At 32.0% G+C, this 27,726-nt stretch overlaps 2 pseudogenes; one reads left to right on the forward strand and one right to left on the reverse strand.

Moving 5' to 3' along the window:
* The window catches only part of LOC112321107 (small ribosomal subunit protein eS6-like), a 95,140-nt pseudogene extending 84,867 nt beyond the window's left edge, over positions 1-10,273 (reverse strand).
* A 15,005-nt stretch (positions 10,274-25,278) lies between these two features.
* LOC112320962 (protein zyg-11 homolog A-like) overlaps positions 25,279-27,726 on the forward strand; it is an 89,337-nt pseudogene continuing 86,889 nt past the window's right edge.

Raw genomic sequence — 27,726 nt, forward strand, 5'->3', positions numbered from 1 at the left:
TTAAGTATCTATTAACAAAGGAGTCTTCCATTTTAGTAAATTTAATCACATTTTATATAAAAAAGGCATGACACTATAGTTGTTTTCTAAATGTATTATTTAACATATATCTGTGCTTTAATGATAATAGCATGGTAATCATGAAGTGATCAGTTTTCAAAAATACATGTACTAAAAGCAATGGAGTATTTACTATAAAAAGATAAGCAGAAAAAATTCTGATTTTTTTAAATTACAGAGGTACACTTTCATTTATCTTTTGTGCGTAACAATTTTGCTTGCAAAAAATTGTCAGGACATCAATAAAATAAAACAGGTTAGTTTTCGGCAGTCTATTTGAGATGTGGGATCTAAACATAAAAATATCTAATTTGCATACATTCAGAACTTGAATTTGGTTTAGATGGTTACGCTCTCCAAATGTTTTTGTAGTTTCTTAAGTGTTCTAAAGCAGATCATTCGTTTACACTCAAGATAGCTGACAATCACTCAGGCATTTGACTCTTCCCAGTGGTAAACATTACTTTTCAAATTTGGCATAAGGAACAAGCCACATTAATACAATTAATGTTGCAAATTCATGCCTAATATTATAAAAATTACTGACTGGTAATAAGTGTCAGGCATTACTGTACTAGATACTTTAAGGAGTATCATGATTAAGAGATAAGGAGTTAAAACTTTGAGAGGTTTAATAACATACATAATAACATGGTTTGCAAGGGGCAGAATCTGTAAATTGATTGTTCCTAAACAGACATTTTCCTCATTATACTGTAATTTCTCCTATATGGTTTTCCTTTAAGGAAAGTTCACTAACATCTTGTCTCATTCTATAATATCAGTACAAGTCCATGCAAGTCCTTTTATTTTAGTGCAATTGTTTTATGACTATAAGATTTTATAAGTGACGTTTGCATTTAACAACTAAACAACTACTTAAATTTGCCTAGTACTCCAGTAACTATAGCTATACCTATCTATGTCTATATACCTATTTCTATATACCAAGAAGTCTCAGATTCATTGTTTTGGTAATGAACATAGGTTATTACTAATATTTTTCTTAATACATTTTCAAAACAAGGCTCAGGATTATTTTTATTGACTGAATTATAATATTATACATCTTAGTCATATGTTCATTATTTGATATTTAATATTTAACGGGTTAATAGACTATAACTGGTTAAGGATAATAACATAACACATGCATAACTATACTATGATCATATCTAAAGAGATAATTTTCATTCATGTTTTGCAAAACACATATCATTACTGCCTAATGTCTTTTCACCTCAAAATTAAAATTCAATTTGGAATATTATTTAACTTGAAAAGTGTTTTGGGAAGAGTGATTTTAGCGACCCCCTCACAATCTCCATAAATCAAGTAAGAGTTGTATTACAGTGGGTAATGCCATCATTTTCACCACTTCACATTATCCTCTTCTCAGGCTTTCAAACCCCTGGTGTATCCCATCCTGACTCATGATCCTCCTTCTCGAACAGAGGATCTTGCAGCAGTTTAGCTTTCTGTCTCATCTGTTGGGATGAGCACTATTGCTGCTAAGAACTTCTTAAGTGATTCTTTATTTTTTAAAAAATAACAATGCAGGAACAGGATTGCAAAAATGTTACTCACTGAATATTTTCTGCTAATGTAATAAACAAAGGGCGGCAGCTGTCACTGAGCCACTCCATCAGGAACTGGGCTTATTCTATCTGACAACTACAAAGACTTTTGTGAACAATTTCTGTCTGGTTCATTCTAATCACTAAGGTCTCTGCTTCCTTTTAAATTGAAAAAAGGGGTTTTGAACAATTTCAAGTTTTATCCTGAAAAGCAAGCTCATCCTTTTGCTGTATTCTTGTTACAGTTACTTTTTTCTACACTGTCTGAACATGTGGTCTTTAAAAATAATACAATTTACAACACTACTTAGACTCTGTTAACTGCTTAGCCTCTGCATCACTAGATAGGCTTTATATGCTTTTTCTGTTAAAATCCACACTTATGAAGCTCATTCACAAAATTACTTCAAATATACTATCTCACTTAAAATTTGATATTTACTTCATTATTAAATGATAGTGGCTCTGACACACCAGTTCAGAGATACGCTATAGAAAAGTGTTACCTAAGAAATATTTAAAACCCATATTCTTTGGTGTTTACTTCACCACAACACCCCTTCCCACAAAATAGTCCAACATAAAAATCTTTATTTTCCCAAAGCTACTATTTCAAAAGTATTTGTACAGAACATAAGAGCAACCTTAAGGCAACAATATTAAGTGGTTATATAAAAGCTCACTCAACTCCCATTGCTACTATGTGAGAAATAAATCACAGACTATTAAAATTTAAAACAAATAAAGCACAAGTAATTGATTCTGCCCCAAAAGCTCTAGAATGTGAGAAATATTTGCTCTTGTTTATTGAAAAACATAGTTTACATTTTATTATAGCTACTAGAACCTAGATGCACTATATGACCTATTTGAATACTGGATCAACATAAATGACAGAAAAATAAATATAATTCTAGATAAAAAAAGCTGAGAAAACATATGTTTTTAATTTTCATTTTTATTTCAGCTTTTTTGTGATATATATTTTAGGCCACATATTATTCAGTGTCAGTATCTTATAAATTAAAAAAACATCTTTGGTCAGTTAATCAAACTGTTTATAGTCCATTTAAATTTAAGACAATAATTAACATGCTTATATGTCAGTCTGCCATCCTGCTATTTGATTTTCATTTGTCCATTCTATTTTTCTATAGCTCTCTTACTTTCTTTCTGAATTATTTTGAGTTAATCAAATATGCTTAATTATTCTTTTTATATTAAAGTTATTGGGGTAAAACTTGTTAATGAAGTTATATAGGTTGCAAGAGTACAATTCTATAATGCATCATTTGTATATGGCATTGTGTGTTCACCACCCAAAGTCAAGTCTCCTTCTATCACCATATATTTTATCCCCTTTACTTATTACCTCCCTTCTACCCGCTTCCCGTCTGGTTACTCCCATATTGTCATCTCTGTTTCTGGCTTTTGATGTGCTGGCTTGTCTTGTTTGTTCATTTGTTGTTTTCATTTTTTTATTACACATATGAGTGAAATCATATGGTTCTTAACTTTTTCTGTTTGATTTTTGTTTAGCATGTATTCTCACGATTCATCCATATTGTCACAAATGGCAATATTTCAACTTTTCTAATGGCTGAGTAGTATTCCATTGTACATATGTGTTATTCAATTTGATCTCTTCTACTGCCATCATAGCAGGTGCCCTTTTGTTATTCTGTCCATGGGTGTTTTGGGGCTATCAGTGTGCACACTTAACTCATCAAAGATGATTTAGAGTTAATATCAATAATGGTTTACACTTTAAAATTGACATTACATTTTGGACACTTTCTACTTCCAACTTTCCATTTGACGTTATTATCTCACACCTTATATCTATTGCTTCCTACCTCACATTATCAACTTCCCACTTTGAAAATTTATGGACCTGCTGATAACTTGCTGATAACTAACTTAGATATACCTCCTTCCCTTTCCTTTCTCTTTCCTTTTTTCTCTCTCCTCCTTACTTCTTCCCACTCTCCCTTCCAGCCTGCTTCTTTCATTTTTTCTATCCTTCTTAGTACTCAAATCTGCTTCAAGTTCTGATGTCTCCCCAGCCATTTCTGAGCCCCTTCACAGACATTTTCACTCAATTAGTCTTGTTCCTATTTATCCTGTCTGCTTCTTTATAACTGAATTTATAAAAATGATCTTTATGGAGAAAGCAAAAAACTATTCTAAAGAGACAACTACATCTTGTAGAGTGATAAAATAAAGTAAATTTCCAAAAAAGGCCTTTAATTTATGGGGAGTTTGCTGATGAGACTATTGTACATATACCTGAACAGTCTGGCAGAAATAGAGACTAATTCAGGTTAGAGGAAGTATAAAGACATATGGGAACATTCTCTCTGTGAGGAGATGTGCCCTGTGAGTCCAGAACCTCATGGGGTGACTGAGATATACACACACACACACGTACACATACACATGCACACATGCATTTGCACACATATAAATACAACTATGTACATCCACAATCATACAGGGCTCTCTGTGTGTACATACACGATGATGAGATCATACCAGATGTCCTCTTAGGAGAAGGAGATCATTAGTGCATGCCTGATTTGGTCTTCAGGTAGTTTTTAGAGATAAGGATGAGGGAAATTGAGGGAAAAAAGCTGAAGTTGAGACTGCCAGAAGAACTAAGTTTCACTTGCTTTTATGTGGAGTCTAGAAGAGAACAGCAAAGAGAAGGAGCCATGTCAGAGAATTAATGAGCATCCATAGGGAATCAACTAACTCATCTCACTGCCCTCTTGTGAAAAGAATATAATTTATTTGTTTTGACATTTTTATTGACTTTAAAATAAAGGGTACTCTTATTTCATGAAGATAAATAAGATGTCAAGATGACAACATTTAGTGCTCAAATAGGTCCAAAAGTAATTTTAAATTCTAAAAATTAAATATTACACATGTATAATATGTGCTTACCAAGAATATTTACCTACTTTTTTTCTTTTCAGATACATTAAATAATGCTAAGTTTTTGATAACCAGAAATTCAGAGAGAATAAAAATAATTTTCCATTTTAGCATTCTGATTTATAGAATGTTTGAATATTTTGAGGTACATTATACAACTATAAACTAACAAATGTGAGAACACAACAAAAGTGGAGATAATTTGTATTTGAACTTTGGAGTTCAAAATAAAATTATGTAATCTACCTAAGTTCATTAGGCTGGACTTTAATTGTATGTACCTGGTATCTTTATTAAAAAAGGAAATTTTGGAGACAAACAAATGCAGATTCAGGGAGAATGCCATGTGACCATCAAAGCAGAGATTGGAACTCTATACCTCCCAGCCAAGGGACAACAATGATTGCCTGAAAACCAGTAAACGCTGGCAGAGACGTGGCACATATTCTTGCTGTAGCCCTCAAAAAGAACCACCCCCACTAACCTTGATCTTGGACTTGTAGCTTCTAGACCTGTGAGACAAACAATACATTTCTGTGGCTCAAGTCACACAGTGTGACTTTGTTATGACAGCCTTAGTAAACCCATATAACAGACAATGCTTCAGGTCCTTGAGATTGTATAATCTCTGCCCAAATGGCACCAGCCTTGTTTACTGGGGATTTGACTCTAAAAGAAGCTCACTGGATGCACACAGACAAGAGCGATGTTTATGGGTGACTGCTGGAAAAGGGATCTCTGCACATGGAGTGTACATATGCATACTGAGGTGTCACACGTATGTTTGGCTGTTAGTGCCAGAGGTAGGAAAAAAAAGGTGGTAGATAGACCAGGGGCCATGGAACCGCTGACCCTGTATCAACACATTGTGTTATAGGAACCAAAGAGCCTAAGAATTCTAGATCCAAACCTTTTTTCTAAGTCATTTTTAAGATAAATTTGCCAATATAAGTGACTTGATATATTTTATTTATCACCTCATTAGCATACTTTATGATTTGAAATGTGTAGAGATGGTATTTGGACTTCCATTTCCATTTTGCTCAAGCCATGTGAGGGGCAAACCTGGCTTGGCTGAAACTAAGTCTCCCTGCTGCCATTAAACATGTAGTCAAACAAGCACTACGATAAGCAGAGATAGGGCTTTCGGAAAGAGTCCACTATAATATTTTAGGTATAAAACTGAGTAAGTATGTGGAACATACCAGACCTATATATCACAAATGTTGATTAAATATTTTGCTGATGACCTGAATCTATGTGATTAAATTAATATGAATTCTTTACTTTTCCGCATTAAGTCCCATAAATGAACTTTCACTATGTCAAGAATCATTTCAATCATGAAGAGTCAATTCAATGTTAGTATACTTAAAATTTGGAGCAGCTATAAATGATGGTTATTTCTTTTCCCAATACTTAGCAAAATAAATACCTTTTTTCTCTTTAAGTAAGCTCTTTTATTTGGAACCATAATTATAATAAGATTATTTAAATATACAATTATAAATTTAATATCAGCTTTTTAAACAATTGTTTTCTAATATTGGTACACACATTAATTTTTCTAAACAATACTGTATTAAGTCCAATAAGAATCATACCACTGATGTTATATTTATTTTCTTTTATGCTATTATTTTTTATTATACTAATTTTTAAAATCTCTTCATTCATTGCCTAACCCAATAAGGTAATAAGTTAATAGCTCATACATTTCAATTCATTATTTGATCAAAGTAGTTCTTTGAAATAAAAGTTGTATGCACAGTATATCACATATATCATGTGTAAAGAATTTGGAAATTAAAAGTGTTCTATATCACTGGAATTCTTAAAGTGTAATGCAGTCTAAATATTTACATTAAATATTTATTTAAATTAAATAGTTATCTGCCAGCCCAAACAAATTTGGGATGTAGTGTTTGACATAAAATTCACTAGCTAATGGATAAACTGAGTAACCTATTCTCAGCACTGAAGAACTAAGATTAATCTTCTACTTCATATCATCCTTCCTTTCATAAAAATGATCACAAATGCAATATTGAATATGTCACTCCTTGAGAGATGTGCTTGAACATTCTCACTCGTGAAACCTACGAAGTAAATGTTAAAATCAGTCAATGAGCCACAAGGTGATAAAAGGAACAAGTGGTAAGGTGAGATTTTTTTCATATAGATGAAACAGTTTCAATAGCATATTAATGAGCAGTGTAGGTTTTTATAAGTTCTCCATCATACAATATTTCCAAAAGTATGCTCTAAGTAATTACATTTATCAATCATTTATGGCTTTTACATTGAAGTAATAAAAACTAAAACTGGGGAGCATTATGCTAAGTGAAATAAGCCAGGCAGTGAAAGACAAATGCCATATGATGTCACCTATAAGTGGAACCTAATCAACAAAATAAACAAGCAAGCAAAATATAACCAGAGACATTGAAATAAAGAACAAACTGACAATAACCAGAGGGGAGGAGGAAGGGAGATAATGGGAGAAAATGGGGGAAGTGTCATTAAGGAACATGTATGAAGGACACACGGAGAAAGCCAAAGGGGGGGTAAGATTGGTGGTGGGAGATGGGGGTTGGGGGGGAGAAATGGAGACACATGTACTTGAAAAGGTTCTTTGTATTTGTTTTTATTCTCAAAGTAAAAATTGCTTTTTCTTTATACAAATTCTTGTTTGTATAAACTTCATACTAAGTTTGTTGTTTTTGCTAGAAAAGATAGCTCCAAAAAAAGAAAAAATAATAATTTCCTTTCTTTACTTAGGTCAGTATAGTTATACATGAAATCTGTGAGCAGTTTTCTGGTTTTAAAATGGTTGTTCCTCTCTTTATGGGATGACTGTGATATCATAAAGATTAAGTTCACAATATTTAGTTATTTATTCTTTTCCTAATGTGTTTTACTTGTTTTTAAGTTAATCGTACCTATCACATTGTAAACTTGATATGTAAATTTGATAAAAATGGTTAATTTTAGCATTGCCTGGAAAAGACATGGTCCTATTCAGTGGACCTTACATCGGTAATGTACATTACTTCTAGCATATTACATTCTACCGCCACCTGGGCAGTAAAATTTTCTGGAGGGTTGAATTTCTTTTCATTCTGAATGCCTGATTGATGAAATTAAGCATGTAAACATTTAAGAAGCTCAATTAAAAGATTCGTGAACAGAATTAACATTCTTTTACTCTGTCCCTTTAGATTTGTTGCAAGATGAAGCATAAAATCTAAAATGAGCATTTATAATTGCTGAACTATTTGGCTGAAAATAGAACTACATTGCAAGGATTCATATACATACATATTGTCAAAATTTAGAATCAGAAGAAAACTAAAAGTTGATCTAGTTATGAAAATCAAAACACTTTATTTTCCTTTAATGTAATTAAGATTTTTAGTGAGTTAGATTGTTGTCCAAGTTGACAAAAATAGATAGTGACCATTTTATTTATACTGAAGTGTTTCAGACTGTATTATAAACCAAGGCAATTTTCCATAAAATATACCCATTAGACTCTATATAGATATTCCATTTATACAATATGCAGAAAGAATTGATTTGTATAAGAAAGGAATCTGAAATATTAATTATTGGTTTTAGAAAACTTTGAAATAGGATACAAAAGTTTTAAATGGACAAAGTGATCATTTCAGATTTCAAAAGTCTGTTGATAATGGAGAGACAAATCTGTGTAGGAATTATAAGGATCTGCCTACTTATAATAAAGAGACATTAACATCTCCAAAACAATGGATTCATCTATTTCTCCTTGTAGTTCTCAGTTTTAGACTCATGTATTTTCATGCTTTATTAGGTATATACATATTAATGCTTGTTATGCTCCCTTGAAATGACCCCAATATCATTTTGCAATGTCCTTGTCTACAACAGATAAATTACTAATTGAGCAACAATAATATGAAAGAAAGAAAGAAGGAAAGGAAAAAATGAAGAAATCTCCTTATGTTGAAGTCTCTTTGTGTGAAATTAATATACCTACTTTAATTTTCTTTTGATCAGTGTTAGTATGACATAAGATTTTCCACCCTTTTTCTTTTAATCTATGGGTTTCTTTATATTGATATTTCAGGTAGGTTTCTTGCAGACAAGAAATTGTTGGGTTGTGTTTTTTAATCCATTCTGACACTCTCTCCTTTAATTGGTGTATTTTGATCACTGACTTTTAATGTGACTTATCAGTATAGTTAAATTAATATGTTACTTTACTAATTAAGTATGTTACAGATATGTTACTTTTTTCTATTTGATGTTCTTGTTCTTTCTTCTATTTGTCAGTTACACTACTCCCCCCATGCTTTTTAGCTGTTGCTCATGAGTTTGCAATGTATATTTGTAACTAATCTTAGCCTACTTTTAAGTAACAGTGTATTGCTTCAAAGTTAGTGAGAATACCTTATAATAACAAAATAAGCTCAATTCCTCCTGCTTTCTTTGTATCACTTTGACATTTTGTATATATTTATCCATTATTATTTTGAACTCTTATCTGTAATATCAATTAAGAATAACAACAATAAAAGTGTTGTTTTCCTTTTACAAGTGTTCCTTCATTTCTTTATGCAGATCTGAGTTTCTGACCTATATCATTTTCCTCCTTTCTGAAAACTTTAAAAACAATTCTTACAAGGAATGTCTACTAGAAATTAATATTCTTAGTTTTTATTTGCCTAAGATAGTAATTATTTCTTCATTATTTTAAAAAGTATTTTAATTGACTTTAGAGAGAGAAAGGAAAGGAGGAAAGGAGAGAGAGAGATTTGTTGTTGCATTTATTCATGCAATCATTAGTTGCTTCTGGTGCTCTGACCAGAGATAGAACAGGTGACCTTGGCATAGTAGAATGGCACTCTAATCACTTAGTTACCCAGCCGGGCATTTCTCCTTTACTTTGAAGGATAACTTCTCAAGATACAGAATTCTTGGTTGCTGTTTTTTTTTCCCAACATTTAAAATATTTCACTACACTCGTTTTGTGTTTCCATGGTTTCTGAAGAAAAGTCAAATGTGATTTTTATTTTTGCTCTACAGTAGATTAAGTATTGTTTTTTTCTAGAAGACTTTTTGTCTTTAATTTTCTTCAGTTTGAATATGACATTTCTAAGTTAAATTTCTGGCATTTATTCCAATTGGTGTTTTGTGACATTCCTAGAAAAATTAGAAATTAATTTAGAAAAAAATTGTCAGTCATTATTGCTTCAAATATGTTTTTTTTTTTTCTCTTCCTTTTTCTCTGTCTTCTTTTTCTGGTATTTCTGTTATTCATATGATATATCTTTGGAGTGATCCCACAGTCCTTGAATATTCTGGGTTTTTGTTTTTGTTTTTTTTTTGCTTAATCTGTTTCCTCTTCGCTTTTCAGGTTTGGAAGTTTCTATGGAGACATGTCCGCAAGCTCAGAGCTTCTATTTTCAGTTGTGTCAGACTACTAATAAGGCTGTCAAGTGCATTCAAGTTCTTCTTTTCACCATATTTTGTATGTCTGTCATTTACTTTTTATTCTTTCTTAGGGTTTTCGTCTCTCTGCTTACAAGCCCCATCTGTCCTGGCGTGCTGTCCACGTTATCCATTAGAACACAGGGCATATCCATTGCAGTTGTTTTATGTTTGCAGTCTGTTAATTCCAGCACTTCTGCTGCACTGTGTCTGGTTCTCATGCTCGCTCTATGTCTTCAAACTGTTTTCTCTATCTTTTATTATACCTTGTTGTTTTTCTCTTTTTGTATTAGACATAAGTCATTGGATAAAAATAATTGACATAAATGGGTTTTTTAAAAATGATATTTGGGTGGAGGGTGTGGAGCTATAGTCATAGATTAGGAGTTAAGTTTCAGTCTGCCAGTGAGCCTGTGCATCTGAACGTCACAAGCAATTCTCTCTTCCTCTATCCTCTTCCCTTTGGTAGGACAGGATGGCTGGAAGGAGCTAGAGTGGGTTATTTCCCTTCCTCCACATACAAAAGCCACAGCAGGCTGGAATTAGGTGTTTTCCCCTATGTAGAAGGCCAGTAGAGACTGAAGTTTGGGATGCTCTCAGGTCAGTTAGTCTCTGAAAAATCCCAATAGTTTATTTTTATTTTTTAATCTTTATTATACTTTTTCCATTACCATGTAGTCCCCTTATACTCTAGTAAAATAATTTTTCCAGAGACCAGGTCATTTTAAGAATAGAATACTGTTGTATATTTAAAAAGCTATATTTTTCTACCCTTGAGGGAGGCATGAGAAAATGTGTCTCCAATATCCACTCTGAGAAAATGGTCCAAGATATATTCCAAATCATGAAAAGCACAATGACATGTCTCCCCCTCCATCACTGTATTCCTGTTAATTATTAGAAATTTAGCAAAGATCCTCATGTCAAATAGAGGAATCATTATCCAACTAACTGCATATAAACTTTTCATATTTTTTTACTAGATCAATAACTCAAAAGTATTTTATCTGTATACTCCTATTAGTAAAATAAAACTTGAGACATTAACTCCCAATATGTTTACATTTATTTGTGGGTTTGAGAAAATTTATAGATATATATACACCAATATGTAATTTTTAACATGATAGTGCACAGAGGGGAAACAAAAACATGGGAAATATAATGCAAATTGTGGGTGTGCACACACATACACATTTCTAATATATGATTCTTATACCATAAACACAATGACTTATTTTGAAAATCCCCTAAATTGAATGTTTCCAATTTTGAGATCATGCTCTAGATAACTATTTTAAGAGCTTCAAGGAAATCCTTCATAATATTGTTGCATATAACCTTTTATGTCTCAAATTTTAAAAAAATAGATTTCATGGGATAAAAATGTTAGATCAATTGTGATCTTCAAGAAATAGTTTCCATTTGCTATGAATATCATACAGATTATTAGAATCCAAAATACATGAGCTTAAAAGAATTTCTAACAGGGTACCTTGGCAGGAAGGGTTTTATGTGATTTGTAGTCAACTGGAAAAAGCGAGAGAAATCAAATTGCTCTCTCCAGAGAGTTTTTTCTCTTCAACAGATAATAAATCCCACAAGTTTCTACAAATTCCCTTTGTTATTACATTTTTTCCCTCTTATCCCAGTGCCTCGGGAGTCTGGGATTGCTAGGGGGAAATATTTCAAGCACTGAAGTACATGTTTCTTGAACTGCAAAATTTAGTTTAATGAAAGCACTGTATAAATATATGTATCTCACATCCACACATATTTATATAAAACTAAAGTAGCCACAATGTTTATCCTTATATATGTGCAGTATGCATTTTAAAGAACTTGTATTTTTAAGTATTCAGGTATCAACCTATATAATAAAGAACCCAATAAAATCGACACAACACTTCATTATGTGAAAGTATCTGCTTCTTGATTTTCTAATAGTATCCCAATTAACATGTGGCCATTTAAAACTTATTCTTTGTATATGACAATGTAGAATTTTCTTTACAAAATGTCACTTAATAGTAGAAGTTACTCTTGGGATGTGCAAACACTGCATAAATATGAGTTATTTTTGAAAACATCACCGGTGTGACTTTTTGACAAACTGCCAGGTGAAAAATATAGTTCAAATGGAAATGATTTACCTTTGAGTCCGAGTATATTTGAAATAGTGGAAGAAAGTATAATGATAATTAATAATAATGTGAAAAGATATGTGGCAACATTACTCCTGTCATTGCCGAAACACAGGCTGCCATGGCTGGAGACTCAGGGTTAGAAAAGTGTCAAAAACACGTTTTCTGAGGTGGGGAGAACTTTAATAGAAAGTAACATGTACAGCAAGTACAAGCAATGTCCTTCTGAGAGTTAACTGTGCTAGCAAGGAGCAAGAATTTTTAGAAATATTTTGAAGTTCTCTACTAAGAGAATACTCTTACATACTAATTCAAAACACACACACACATATGTTTTAACTAATCAAAGTTTTTTTTTAAATTTAATCTTTATTGTATTTTTTCTATTTAGTCTTGTTACAGCCTCCCCACTCCTAGCAATCGTCATACTGTTGTCTATGTCAAAGTTTTTTTTTTATTAAAGTATTAGGTAAATTAAAATTTTTTATTGAAGGTGCTTCTTACCTTAAGTATCTACCTATGGAATAATGTTGACATTCCCCCCCAAACCTAACCCCTTTTCTTGTTGTTTTCCTAGCTTCTGTACTTTAATCCACTATAGCTTTCATGTATTATGTAGTTGCCTCATCATCATCGTTTTCCCTAAACAAACTGCAAAATCTTTCAGAGCTACGGTCATATTTTAAATCATAATTGTTGGTTTATTTGTCCTAAAATATAGTGGTCTATAATAAATGGTCTTATGTAAGTGACTAAATACATAAGGGAGAGAACAAATGAATGAATGAATGAACATTTTAGAATAGTCTCAAACTTGAATATTTATATATTTAAAATATTTTCCCATATGCAGATCTCTAAAGTAGATGCCAGCAAATGAGGAATATACTCACATAACTTGCAGAAAACTAAAAACACAAAGGTGTACCTGAAAATCAATATCAAATAAACACAGAAAAATCATAAATATTTGCCATCTAACTGCACATCCACACAAAGCAGAAATATTTTTTAAACTGACAACATTGGCTGAAGTGTTAACTTATGTAGGGTGAGGGAAGCATGAATTTCATAGGGAATAGGGCACTAGTGCTATCACTGAAACAGAAGTTCAGTTTTATTTATTTTTTGCATGTACTTGTCCAGATTACACCATTTATTGATCCTTTAAAAATTAATAAATATTCATAATTATGTACACAAAAACTCCTTTTGAAAAACCTACTTTGATAATAATACCAAGTGTTTTATGCTCATTTTGTGTGGTACATAATTTTGCACATTTTCATTTTTACCTCTACGTGTCTTTATATTTTTAAGAATAATAATATATATTTATAAGAATCTCTTGGAAAGAACATATAGTTGAGTCTTCTTTTTTATCCAGACTGTGTGATTTTCTCAAAAAATTTAAATATTAACCCCATATCAAAGGTAGCTGTTGAAACTAAACTAGCTCAAGTTATCAATTATAAGTGAAGTATTTGTAATATCCATAATGTTACGGGAATCATTAGTTGTTTTATAATAACATTAATTATTTTGTCAATCATAAAATTTATGCTTTTTAGATATTTTAGAAGTTCTTTGCCATTTACCAAGATTACCAAGATAACATAACACATTTTAAAATTTCATTTATATATATATATTTTTTTCATATTGTTTTTAACTCATTTGAAGAAAGTCTTTCAATTATTTTGAGATTGTCTTCAACTTTAATTTCTGTACATTTATTGGGTCAATTTTTACTAATCCGATTTACTAATTAATCAAATTCAAACCCCTCCCTCATTGTCGGTACCACCTCTAACATAAATCAACTTTTTATAAACATTAAAAAATATTTTTCTTGAAGTCGTCACATAGTTTTATTTGTTGATTGGTTGGTTTCAAGGAAAATGCTACAAATTTTTGGTTTGTTTGTTACTGTAAAGTTTTTATTAAAATGAAAGTTTCATTTAAATAATGGATTTAATAATGAACTTTTATGAGTTCATCTATTTTATCATTAATTTGTGAATCATACTTAACATCATATTATAGCTTTTATTGTTTATGGTACAAAACGAACTATGAAATTCATGCTAATGTTACACAAAATGGAAAATAATTATCCAGTCAATTTATATTTTTGTATGTCAGGATATCATAATGCAGAGAAACCTCTCTATACAAAAGTTATGATGTTTAAATAGCAATAAGTAAAAAGAGAGCCAAATATGTGATGACATGACGGAAGAGTTGACTTTGGGCGGTGGGCAGAGAGTGCAATATATGAATCATGTATCATAGAAGTGGACACCTGAAACTTATATTATCTCAGTAACCAGTGTCACCCTAATAAACTTAATTTTAAACATTCCTTGTCTTGATTTTATTATTTCATTTTTTGAAAATTTTACTAAATCTGGGTGAGAAAGAAAATACCAGTGTATCATAGAATAAGCAAATAAAATGGTAGATGCCAGACAGTTCTACTGACTGTCTCATTACAATCACTACTATTCAAAACTTGTACCAAAGTGTTGATGTGAAATGGTGTTTATAAGACTCTTTGCTTAGATTATTTTTGAATACTCTCAAAGTATTTTCTACTTAGTTATCTTGGTTGACAATACACAACAATTAAAATACAAATTAATGTGTAAAATGTATCATTAATTCATCATTAATATTTGAAAACACAGTACTGTGCTTTATTCTCTGACAAGGAATATTCATTAGGGAAGTGAAATATTGGTTTGAAAGTTATTAAAGTACAACATGTTAGAATCAGATGACAAAATAGATTATATCCATAATTCTATTTTTTTGGTGGGTATTTAAATTCAAATTAACTGCAGAGAGAGAAAGAGAGAAGCCACATTTTAGAAATGATAGTAAATTTGCTCGTGTTTTAATTTCAGATATTACAAACCCAGACTTTGAAGAGTTTGATTAAATATTTTATTTTGGTTTGAAATAGTGATTATATGTGTATATATATATTTACATATATACATATATGTATTCTATATGACTTACAAAAATAGGTTAATAGAAAATAATGCCAAACTTGTAAAATAACACCAATCTCAATCTTACTAAAAAGAATATTCTAATGATAGTGTTTTTGTTTTTGTTTTTTACAAAAGAGTGGCTAAAAGTGTTGGATGAAGTTTTACTTTCAATACACTATGTAACAGAATGTATCAAAATATATATGTTCATAATATATAATTTTTATCATTCTCTATGTAACTATATAACTGAATTATAGATATTGCTTGTTATATATAATTATGCACATGTACAAATATTTCTAAATCTGTTCAACCATTTTCTAAAATATTTCTGCTTGAATGTTCAGATCAAAGTTTAAATCCAAATCCCATTCTTTACATTGTAAAGCCAATGTTAATGTTCATTTATGTTACTCATGCTCATTGTGTAAATTATATAATCAAAACTCAGTTCCATCTTTAGTTTCCTGAGGAGATTCCATACCGTTTTCCGCAGTGGCTGCGCCAGGCTGCATTCCCACCAACAATGTACTAGGGTTCCCTTTTCTCCACAACCTCGCCAGCATTTGGTGTTTGTTGATTTATTAATGATGGTCATTCTAACCAGTGTGAAGTGGTATCTCATTGTGGTTTTAATTTGCTGAGGCACTGGACTTGAAATATTTAGTCAGATAAATTCATTAATTATTGAAATATCATAGACACTTAAAATATGTTTATTATATCATTAATATTGATATAAAACTTATTTGAACACAAAGACATAATACTCATCTCAAAATATTGTCACTTTCAAAAATATAAATGGAATTCAGAGCATGATAAATTATACAAATATATTTATAAATTTAATCACATGTTATGCTCTTTAAAATTTTAATGCTATTTCATCTTTAAAGGTTCTATAGTACTCAATCTATTGTATATATAAGAATCACATGGGAAGATAGTTTAAATCACAGATTTTTGGGTCCCAAACCTTAGTAACTTTAAGTTTGACTTAAAGTGGGTGTAAGGAAAGGTTATTTGTAACAAGCTAATCACATGATTCTGAAGTAGTTGTTAAAAGAAAAGACCATCATTAGGGGGTAGACTTTATGCAGTTTTATATATTTTGAAAACTACTGACAGTTCAATCTTATTTTAAGGAAGTTAAGAAAATTATGATTTACTCATGACAAGTTAGTTTTTAAAATATTTTATTTATTTATTTTTAGAGAGAGGAAAGGAGGGAGAAAGAGAGGGAGGGCAGCATCAGATTCTCCCATGCCCCAACTAGGGGCCTAGCCTGCAACTCAGGCATGTGCCCTGAGTGGGAATTGAACCTGCAACATTTTGCTTCACAGGCCGGCACTCAATCCACTGAACCACACCAGTCAGGGCTATGCCAAGCTATTAAAAAATTTCCCTATAGTTATTGTGGGGACTTTATCTTATATAGGTCTGAAAAAGTAAACCTCTGCCATTTATATGTATGAAAAATATAGCACTTCATTTTTTCCTTATTATAAAATTATGGGGAAACTATCTAAAATCAAATAACAAGAGAGCTATAATCTTTGTCATAATTATCTGGATAATATTCCTGCCTCCAGAATATTTTGCATGTAATGTGTGATTTATTTGCCACATAAGAAAAAGGGTAAGGTAGATAAAGGGAGGGAAGGGGAGAGAGCCTAGGACATTGGTGAGAAACATAAGATTACTTAGTAGCCTGTCCCCTGCAATGAATGTTGGCAAAGATTCATTACATTAAGCAGATTTAGATTATTAATATTTGTTGAATATTTATTCCTTGAAATGTGTGAGCTGTTGTTAATATTCTATTAAAAGAATAAATCATTTTGTGCTTGTAAAATCAGAATTAAAGCCACTTCTTTTCTTTAAGCTATAATTGACAGAAATAATTTCATCCAAAGTGGAAAAAATGTATGTTATAACATGAGAAGCATTCTAAAAATTGATTGTGTATATTCTTCAGTCTAAAATAATGAATAGCACAGTCAACAATGATGTAAAGTGAGATGGCTAATTCTTGAGGACAGCCTTCATCGTGATTCTAGTTTTTACTGAGGGCGCATATAACTAGGGGTAAGACAATCGGTCATTGCTTGCCTTCTCATTCTTTCTCTATACTGGGAATATCTTTTTATTGTAACATCAAACTTAATTTTTGATTCAAAAATACAGTTCATAAAGACACATGGACAAAATCAAAGGGGAGGGTGGAGGTGGGGGAGGGAGGAGGGTTCGGCTGGGGTGGGGTGAAGGCATAGGGAGAAAAGGCATACAACTGTAATTGATTAACAATAAAAATTAAAAAAATACAGTTCATGATGTTTCACCTTTAAATAATAATTTTAGGAATAAAATAGTTCTAGAATTGTTAATGGCAAATCAAAGCTGAATAACTTAGCTGGATGATTTTAAATGTTTGTGGTCATAATTAATGTTGTAGGAGTTCATGAGTGTGCTTTTTAATAACAATATTTCACAGACATGGATTTATTGTAAATCTTTCTTCTATGAAAGAATAATTTATTATAATTAAAGTTAAAATTTTTGAGTACATATGTGCTCCTAATGTGCAAATAATCTTCTAGAGTAATCTAATTGAATGCAAAAACAACCTGTATATTATCACCCCTATTTTACAGATGACACATTGACAATTTTGTGTATATAACTCAATCAAGATCAAACAATAACAGATTTTAAAAACAAGATGATTCTGACTCTACTGTATAATATCCATCAATGGTTATACAAGAAACACAACTTCAATTCATCTAGTCTGTATTTTACAAACAATGGGCATATTTAAAATAAAATATGTAAATTTACATAAATGTCTGTGTTTTCTGTTTTTTTGAGGCTTGTGTATAAAACCAGTGACTTAAACTTGAACTATGTTATCCTTCAATTTTTGCAATGCTTATTTCTAAAAGCAAATACTGTTCTCTAGTGGTAGCTAACATTTCTGAAAATATGACTTTGTCCTTCTCATAAATGGCAAATAGTTGCATTTTCTGCCAATCATTTTTATCTTTCCAGAGTAAGCTAAAGGTGATATGGCTTATTGCAGAATATGAGGGTCATCATGAAAATGAATTTCAATATTCCTTGAAATGTGTGAGCCATCAATTGTGAAGAAAAGCCTTGAGCAGGAACAATGAAATCATAAATTCTCTTGCAATCTGTGGTTTATATAAAACAAAAAAATAAAGAAAAATGTAACTACAGATTGCATATGTCATCAATATTGCAATGCATTCAACCTAAGATGAGGAAAAATATGTTTAATGTGTTGATGAGAATATATATGCTAGTGTTATTAAAATTTATATTAAATTTTTGAGGAAACAGATACCTAGGACATACATATTGTCAATGATATATAGTAATGAAGTATAGCTGATAAGTAATAGCAGGTGGAAAAACCAAATTTAAAGTGAAAAAAATTATAGAAATTGATACAATTGATTACCTAGTCTGCATTGAGAATTATCCACTGTGACAATATTTGTTCTATTCGATAAAATATAAGGTGCCTTGCTATTTAAAACTCTAAAACAGTAACTAATCATACCCACCAATAGCTTATTATTTCAGCAATGTCCTCACCCAACACTTAGATAACCCATGACTCAACAATTATTGAAAATTTTAGATGTGTCTGATTTTTTCCTGAAGGCTTTAGAGGGTTCGAAATATTCCCAGGCTTTAGATACACTGGAGAAAAAAATCTTAATTCATTTAGGAAATAAAAATGTATAAGAAATAAATAATATAAAGGTTAAAATAATTACATTTAAATGAGCATCAATAGTTTGGATAATAACATAAGCAATACACATAAAAGAATTCCTTGGGCAAATGAAAGCTCTGCATGTCAGCATGTTAGAGCTATCATGGAGAACACAGCAACTAATTTGGTATTCTGACATAAAGAAGGTCAAAAAAGAATTGAGAAATGGAAAAAAAATCACATAAAAATGCCATGAGCAGAGTAGACCTTTTTAACTGAAAAGTCAGGACTATGTGTTTAAAATCTTGGTTAACATTGTGTGTATTTAGCCAAAGCAAAATAACATGTTGGTTTTAATCCAACAAGAATATGTGTAGATTTGTTTTTGTCTTAAAGAAAGCAACACTAACATATAATTAGTTTTGAATGGCAATTTGAGTAAAACATATTGTGTTAAACATAACTTTTCAAAGAGCTTGTGTGATCAGCTATTTTAGCAATTTTCTGTAAAAGTAATCATATTATTATTTTTAATCACATGTCATTGCTTTTAAATGATACAAATACAGATCATTACAAATTCTACACAGTTTACACACAATTTCAGAATCATTAATAATTGCACATACTTTTTTCTTAATGTAAACATTTGAATTAAAAAATACTCCAATAAACAATCTTTTTTCAGGAAAAAATAAATAAAAATAAATATTATAATCCAGCCCTTTATAAAATAAAGCAATATTGCATTATAGGTTGCTCTGTGATTTTACATTGAATTAATGAACTAAATTATTTTTAAAAGGGCACAATTTAGAAGAATGTATCTGACACAAAATTTTTTTTATCAAGAGTTGTTTAAAAAATTCATATGGTAAAAAACAGATAAGAAAATACAAGTGAGAAGTATATTGTTTTACACTGATATTTAAGATAAAACATCAGTTTTCACAATAAAAATTACAAAATACATTTTATTTTTTAAAAAAATCTCTGACACAACCTGGAATTGTGTGTAGCTAATGTATAAAGATAGTTGAAATAAAGTAATTATTTTTCTTTGAATATAGAAAAGTTATGTAAAAATATCAACTATAGTTTAAGGTTGTTTTTTTGAGCCATACTTAAATTATGTAGTAGGGATATACATGTTTATCTTCATGGTCTTTAAATTGAAAAAGTATATGTGTATGGTATGTACAAAGAACAGAGATATGTATGACGCAAATTATACATATACTGAATATATAATTTTTTTTGAATTTCATTTAGGTGGTGAGCAAGCTCATTGAAAATGAAAACTCAACTGTGCTTTCCACTTTCGTAATATATGGAACTATAGCAGCCTCTTCAAATTATTTTATCTCATTACTATACCTAATTTTATCCAATCAGTTTACTTAATTTTTACTATGATAGCAGATTGGAAACATAAGGTAAAATAACTTAAATAGCCTGCTATAGTCTCATATCATTGCCAAAGTGGTCTATATTATCAGACAGTAAGAGAGAATACAACAAAATATCTTATGAGAAGAAAGCATCACATTTTTTAAAGCACAAATTTCTATAGTCATTTTTAGTAAACAAAAATGGAGTTCATCAAGTCATGCATACATCACTGAACCATAAAAACTGATATTTAAAGTAAAAATTGATTTTGAAAATCATAAGTAATTGAGTTGTTTGTTATGTGCATAATTTATTCAAGAACACAAGATATTACATAATCCATTTTTCAACAGTATCTCTCTAAAATTATTTATTAATTTTTTTAAAGTTGCTTGGAGCGGAACATTGAAGATAACAGGTTCTAAAAGAAAACTTTCTTGTAAACTTGACTAACAAAGAAAGAATTTATTAAAGCTTCCTTATACCACAAATTTAAGTAAATCAAGGTTCCACATTAGATTAGCTAGGAAAATGAATTTAAAACTACTTTCTAAGTAAAACATTAGCTCTACATGTAAAACTATAATTGTATTTGCATTCTTTCTTTCATTGATTTGAAAATGTCTATCAAATCCTTGTTATATAAATAACATTGTGTTTAATGTTATGAAAAGGGAATTTATTTTTATAATTAATGATGAGGAGAGAGTGGAAACACACTTTTTATTTAACAGTTTATATAAAATATAATGATTTATAATCTTTACATATAACAATTTATTTACTCTAATACATTTAGTATATATCTACATGAGAATGGAGTCAGGATTACTTTAAGATCCTTAGTATGAGGAATTGAGACTTGGTAAATAGTAATCTACTCAAAGTAATAAAATTAGGGATTGATGGAATCCAAGTTTTCAACACAAGCGTATTGAAGACAAAACACAAAGTGTGTTTCATCATATCATACTTTATTGGCTGTAAGTAGAGAACAACAACATAAGTTGTATTATAAAGCAGAAAGTAAACATGATATGTTAATGACCCAGAAGTCCATATAAAAAAATGTTTAACTACAGACAAGGGAAAATATAGTTAATTTGATTTAGTAGGGGAAGTCTTATCAAGATAATACCTGAGACACTAGAAAAGTTTTAGGAAAAAACAAAAAAGATCAGATGGGAGTGATTTACTAAATGTCACTCTTAAGCCTAAATTTTTACTTTCAGAGTTATTACTATTCTCTAATCATCCGCATCAGATATGGAGTTCTCACTTTTCTCTTATATGTTGGAATAAGAAGGGTGCATATCATTCTCTCTCTCTCTCTCTCTCTCTCTCTCTCTCAACCTACCTACCTACCTAGTTTTCTAGTTAGTTGATTTGTTAGGCTTATATGTGATTTTTTAAAATTTTTATGTCCAATTTAAAACCTCAAAGATGAAGACTAGTACATTAAACTGAGAAATGTTTACTTAGCCAATCTTTTTCTTATGGATTTATGGCTTCATAAGTGTCTTTGCTAAGAGCTTCCAGAGTGGTCTGTGTGTGTGTGCGTACCCTGATGTTTATGTGTACATCACTGGGATACAGAGCGCTCATGAATTGCATGTGGATCTTGTATATATGCATTTCAACAGCTTTCAGCAGCCTTAGTATGAACATTTTTGCATCATTTTTATGTCTCTGCAAGATATATTATCTTCCTTCATAAAATGACAACTGCACTATGATTTTCACAAGGTTCAGAGAAACCTGGAAAATAACATTTACTGAGAAGTTATGTTGGAAAGTGAACCCCTTTTAATTCTCAAAATTATGAAATACATATTCTTTTTTAAAGATTTTATTTACTGATTTTCAGAGAGGAGGGAAGGGAGGGAGAGAAACATCAATGTGTGGTTACTTCTTAAGCACCCCATCCTGGGGACCTGGCCTGCAACCCAGGCATGTGCTCTGACTGGTAATCCATCTGGTGACCCTTCGGTTTGCAGGACCATACTCAATCCACTGAGCCACCTCAGCCAGGGCTGAAATAAATATTCTTATTACATTTTACATGTTAATAAATGAAGCCTTGGACATGTTGCCTACCTGCCCACAGGTAAGTTAATTTACATGATGTATATATCATTGCTAGTAAAATGATGTTAGTAAAATAAACAGTATTGTTGACTAAAAACAAACAAAAACCCATTTTTATGTATGATATTCTGTGTCCCAAGTAAATTTTAATGTCTATCTTCTATTTGTATATGTATACATAACATACTTGCCATCTTGATTGCTACAGAATAGACACAAAAATATAAATGTTTTAATTAAAAAATAAATGCATGAAAAGACAAAAAAGATGACTTCATTAACAGTCAATTATAACATATATAGTTACTATAAAAGTAATTTTTATTTTTTGCATGTACCAATCCAATTCTTCCAACACCATTTATTGAAGAGGTTATTTTGGGGGCAAAGGACTTGAACAGACACTTCTCCAAGGAAGACATACAGAGGGCCCAGAGACATATGAAAAGATGCTCAGCATCACTAGCCATCAGAGAGATGCAAATGAAAACCACAATGAGGTACCATCTCACACTGTTTAGAGTGGCCAACATTAATAAATCAACACATAACAAGTCCTGGTGAGGTTGTGGAGAAAAGGGAACCCTAGTGCACTGTTGGTGGGAATGCAGACTGGTGAGGCCACTGTGGAAAACAGTATGGAATTTCCTCAGAAAACTAAAAATGGAACTGCCCTTTGACCCAGCAATTCTGCTGCTGGGCTGGAGAGCATTATGCTAAGTGAAATAAGTCAGACGGTGAGGGACAAATATCATATGATCTCACCTTTAATTGGAACATAATCAACAGAAGAAAAGCAAACAAAATATAACCAGAGACATTGAAGTTAAGAACAATCTAACAATAGCCAGGGGGGAGTGGGGAGGGGACAGTGAGGAGAGGGGATTACAGGAACTACTATAAGGGACACATGGACAAAATCAAGGGGGAGGAGGAAGGGGGGAGGGAGGGGGGTTCGGCTGGGGTGGGGTGGAGGGATGGGCAGAAAAGGCATACAACTGTAATTGAGTAACAATAAAAATTTTAAAAAAGCAAACAAAAAAATGAAGAGGTTATTTTTACTCCATTGCACGCTTGTGTTCATTTGTCAATATTAGTTCACCATAGAGACATGAAGCTAGACCACCAACTTACACCATACACCAGAGTAAAATGAGTAGAAGACTTAAACATAAGTTGTGATACCATAAAAGTCATAGCAACAGACATAGCCAGTAAAATCTCATATATCCCATGTAGAAATATTTTTGCCTATATATCTCCTAGGGCAAGGAAAATAAAAGAAAAAATAAATAAATGGAACTACATCAAATTAAAGAGCTTCTTCACAGCCAAAAAAATCACCATCATAATGAAGAGGAAACTGACTGTATGGGAAAACATATTTGCCAATTATACAATAGAAAAGGGTTTAATCTCCAAAATATATAAAGAATTCATATGACTGAACACCAAGAAGACAAGCAATCCAACTAAGAAATGGACAAAGGACCAGAATAGACACCTCTCCAAGTAGGACATACAGATGGCCCATAGACATATGAAAAAATGCTCAATATCAGTAGCCATCAGAGAGATGTAAATTAAAAACATAATGAGATGTAACCGCACACCTGTCAGATTGGCTATCATTAATAAATCAACAAACAACATATGCTGACAAGAATGTGGAGAAAAGAGAACACTAGTACACTCTTGGTGGGAATGGGAACAGGTACAACCACTGTGGAAAACAGTATAGAATTTCCTCAGAAAATTATAAATGGATTTGCCTTTTGACCCAGTGATCCCATTAATGGGAATATGCACTAAGAAGCTGGAAACACCAAGTCAAAAGAACTTATGCATCCCTATGTTCATGGCAGCACTATTTACAATAGCCAAGTATTGGAAACAGCCTAAGTGCCCATCTGTAGGTAAATGGATCAAAACCTGTGGTTCATTTATAGAATGGAATACAAAGCAGCAGAAACAAAGAAGGAATTCCTACCTTTTGCAAAAGCGTGGATGGAACTGGAAACTGTTATGTCAAATGAAATAAGCCAGTCAGTGAAAAACAAACACCATATATGATCTCACTTATAAGAAGATTCTAATGAACAAATAAACTAACAAGCAAAACAGAACCAGAGACATGGAAACATGGAACAGACTGACAGAAGCCAGAAGGGAGGAGGGAGATATAAAGGTTGAAAGAATGGGAAGGGATTAGTCAAAGAACATGTATGAATGACCCATGGACACGACCAGCAGTATGGGGATTGACTGTGGGAATGGGGTGGGAGCTGGCCTGGGCAGAAGAAGGCAAAGGGAGAAAAAACTAGGCCAACTATAATAGAATAAACAAGAATAATAAAAATAATAAAAGTAGCTTTTATTAAGTAGAGTGATGTTGCTAAGGAAAGTGGCTCCTGTACCTTCACTGTTTACAAAAGAGAGTAAGAAAATACACATTTACAAGAACTAAAAAATTTAAACAGTAAATAATTACTGTCCTGGCCAGGTTTCTCAGTTGGTTGGAGCACCATCCCTTACAACAAAAGTGTGCATGTTAGATTGCCGGTCAGGGTACGCACCTAGTTTCAGGTTCTCTTCCCAGCTGGGGCCATACTGGAGACAACAGATCTGTTTCTCTCTCTCCCTCCCCCTTCCTTCCTCTATTTCTAAAATCAATAAACATTGGAGACTAAAAATAGATTCTGAAACATTTTTAAATAATACTTTTCCCTAAAGCAGAGAGTTGCATCGACTGTCATTGGGCCAAGAACAGGTCACCAAAATGTAGGCTTAATGTCAGAAACTCTACTCCAGAATCCGTGTGAGAGAGGGCTTTACTGTTTGTGGGTAAAATGGGTAACGACCCATCCCATGAAGAAAAGCACCCTAAGTATCCATCCCAGCAGCATGCTTCGGCCTTTACCCATGGGGAAGATGCTGTGATGCATCACCCAGATGTACTTTTAGGAATGAAGGACTTACTTTTCCAGATTCCAGGAGTGCTGAGTAAAGACAGCCTTCCCCTGATGTTCTCCTTGGGGAAACTCCTTGACTAAGCAATCACCTTAACCAAGGTTATACTCCTTTTCTAAGAAGGCCAAAATCAAGTTGTTACTTGATAGAGGGTATAAAGGTCTGTTGCTCATGCACTTAAGTTACTTAAATGCTTAAACATCTTTATTTTGCTCAAACCTGTGCATTTTAAAATATTTTTTCTATTGTGATTGCCTTGCATGAAATTTAATGCATATTCTGATAGTGGATAGTCATAGAAAGAGCTTAAAATGGTTATTTATATGCCAATGAACATGAATTATCATGAGTCTGAAACTGTTCAATTATAGCAAGTATGAAAAATTAATCTTATTTGATGTGCTCTTGGGCATGGACAACAGTGTGGTGATTGCAGAGGTTCAGGGGATGCTGGGGGTGGGAGAAGGTATAAAGGGGATGAATTGTGATAAAAAATACAATAAAGTAAATAAAATGACTCCCACCAAGAGAAAGAAAATTTGATTTTATTACAAAAGACTTACAAAATCAAAGTGGTATTTCTTAAAATTCCTCACTTGGAATAAGGGGCAAAGATACTTAGGGAAATTCTATACAGCTTTCATTTAAAAAATATTTCTTATGAAAATATCAAACATGGTTTTATTTTATGCAAAAACATCAATATTTTTATGTGAGGATACCATGTTATAAGAAAGGAAAGTATGTATTTATGCTTTTCCTCTTTTACTTTGAAACAGCTAAAATTATGTAAAATATTTATTATATTTCTCCTTTCTAAATGTATTCTGAATTTATATCACGCACTCACAATTTAAAGTTTACCCACCCCTTTCATCATGTAACGTTGTACTTAATAAAATCCTAACTTATGATCTCCATACTCCCAGAAATACTGCCTAAATTTAGCCTGCATCTAAATGAAATAGTGTGAGTGAAAAGCAGTCCTAAACTGTGTCACATACTCCAGTGTGAACATACTTTAAGTTTTATGCTACTCTCCATGCAGTGTCATTCATCCTCTACACAGTCAGTTCTTTATCAGTAAATTCTGCAAAAAGGTAACAATATATGTATCATTTAGGCTCCAATAAAGAGAAAAGCTGTCCTTTATTTTGAACAAGGGAAATTAAATATAAAGAGTTTCTATTATGAACAGGATTATAATACCAGACAATTGCTAATTGTTTAAGTGGAGGGGGAGAGAGAGAGAGAGAGAGAGAGGCTACATTAGATCTGAGTGAGCGTACACACGAAAGTAACATACTGAGGGAAAGAATCCTTAGCTATGGATCAGATCAGACCTCTTTGGAAAGGGTGCCTGAAGCCCACAGAAAAGTAGAGCTGTTTTTTCACTGTTTCTGGCCAGACTGGCGGCTGCCAAGCGGAGCAACACCCGCTGGGATAATGGTAAGGTTGGCTAGCATGCTGCCTGTGCAGTTTCTTTGGATTTGTTGGAAAGTCCTCTGAAAGTACTGGTTAAACTCACAAGAAATCCTCAGGGTTCCCAGTGGAAGTGGGTGTCAACACACCGAAAATCTCTCTTTTGAAAAGTGAGGGCAAGCCAGCTGGGTTGTCCTTAGGAATGCCAATGATCTCTTGGCCTGCCCAAAGCCTTTCATGCTGAAGTTCTTCTTACCTCTGGAAACCATCCAGATACGGAAGGATGTGATGGGAGAAAATGGGGAGGTGCTTCCTGCTGGCCACCAGGACACTGCTATGTAATATCACACACAGTGTAGGAGCACACTAGACCAGCACATCCATTGGTACCAGGAAGAATATATCCTTATGGCATTTAATACGGACATGGCCCAATATTGTACTGAATAGCAACAAAAGAATAACATATTTTCCAGGTCCAACTCTACTGTCACAGAGCAGAAAGGCAATAAATTAATAACTAACACAACCCCTTTGGCTATTCAATTATTCTGATATCTTGTGCACATTCTATACATATTTAAATTCATACAGAAACAACTTTATATCTCCACCTAAAAAGATAGAGCTGGAGACTTTTTCTACAAATAAAGAAGTTCTCAGCATTTTCTCAAACTTAGAAGGCACAATGTCCCAATAGTCATTGCATCCATTACTGTTGCTGTATTATTCCTCAAATTTTGTCACAGTCCCACCCCACTGAATATTGTTACCTAATACTAAATTGGTAGTTAACCAGAAATAACCATGTTACATATTTTGTTTAGTGAGGAGAGAGAATAAAATTTGATGTGCATGTACAAATAAACACATTCATATATAAAGCAAATAATATGAGAAATGAC

This window comes from Desmodus rotundus, chromosome 1 (assembly GCF_022682495.2).
Source record: "Desmodus rotundus isolate HL8 chromosome 1, HLdesRot8A.1, whole genome shotgun sequence".
Lineage (NCBI taxonomy): Eukaryota > Metazoa > Chordata > Mammalia > Chiroptera > Phyllostomidae > Desmodus > Desmodus rotundus.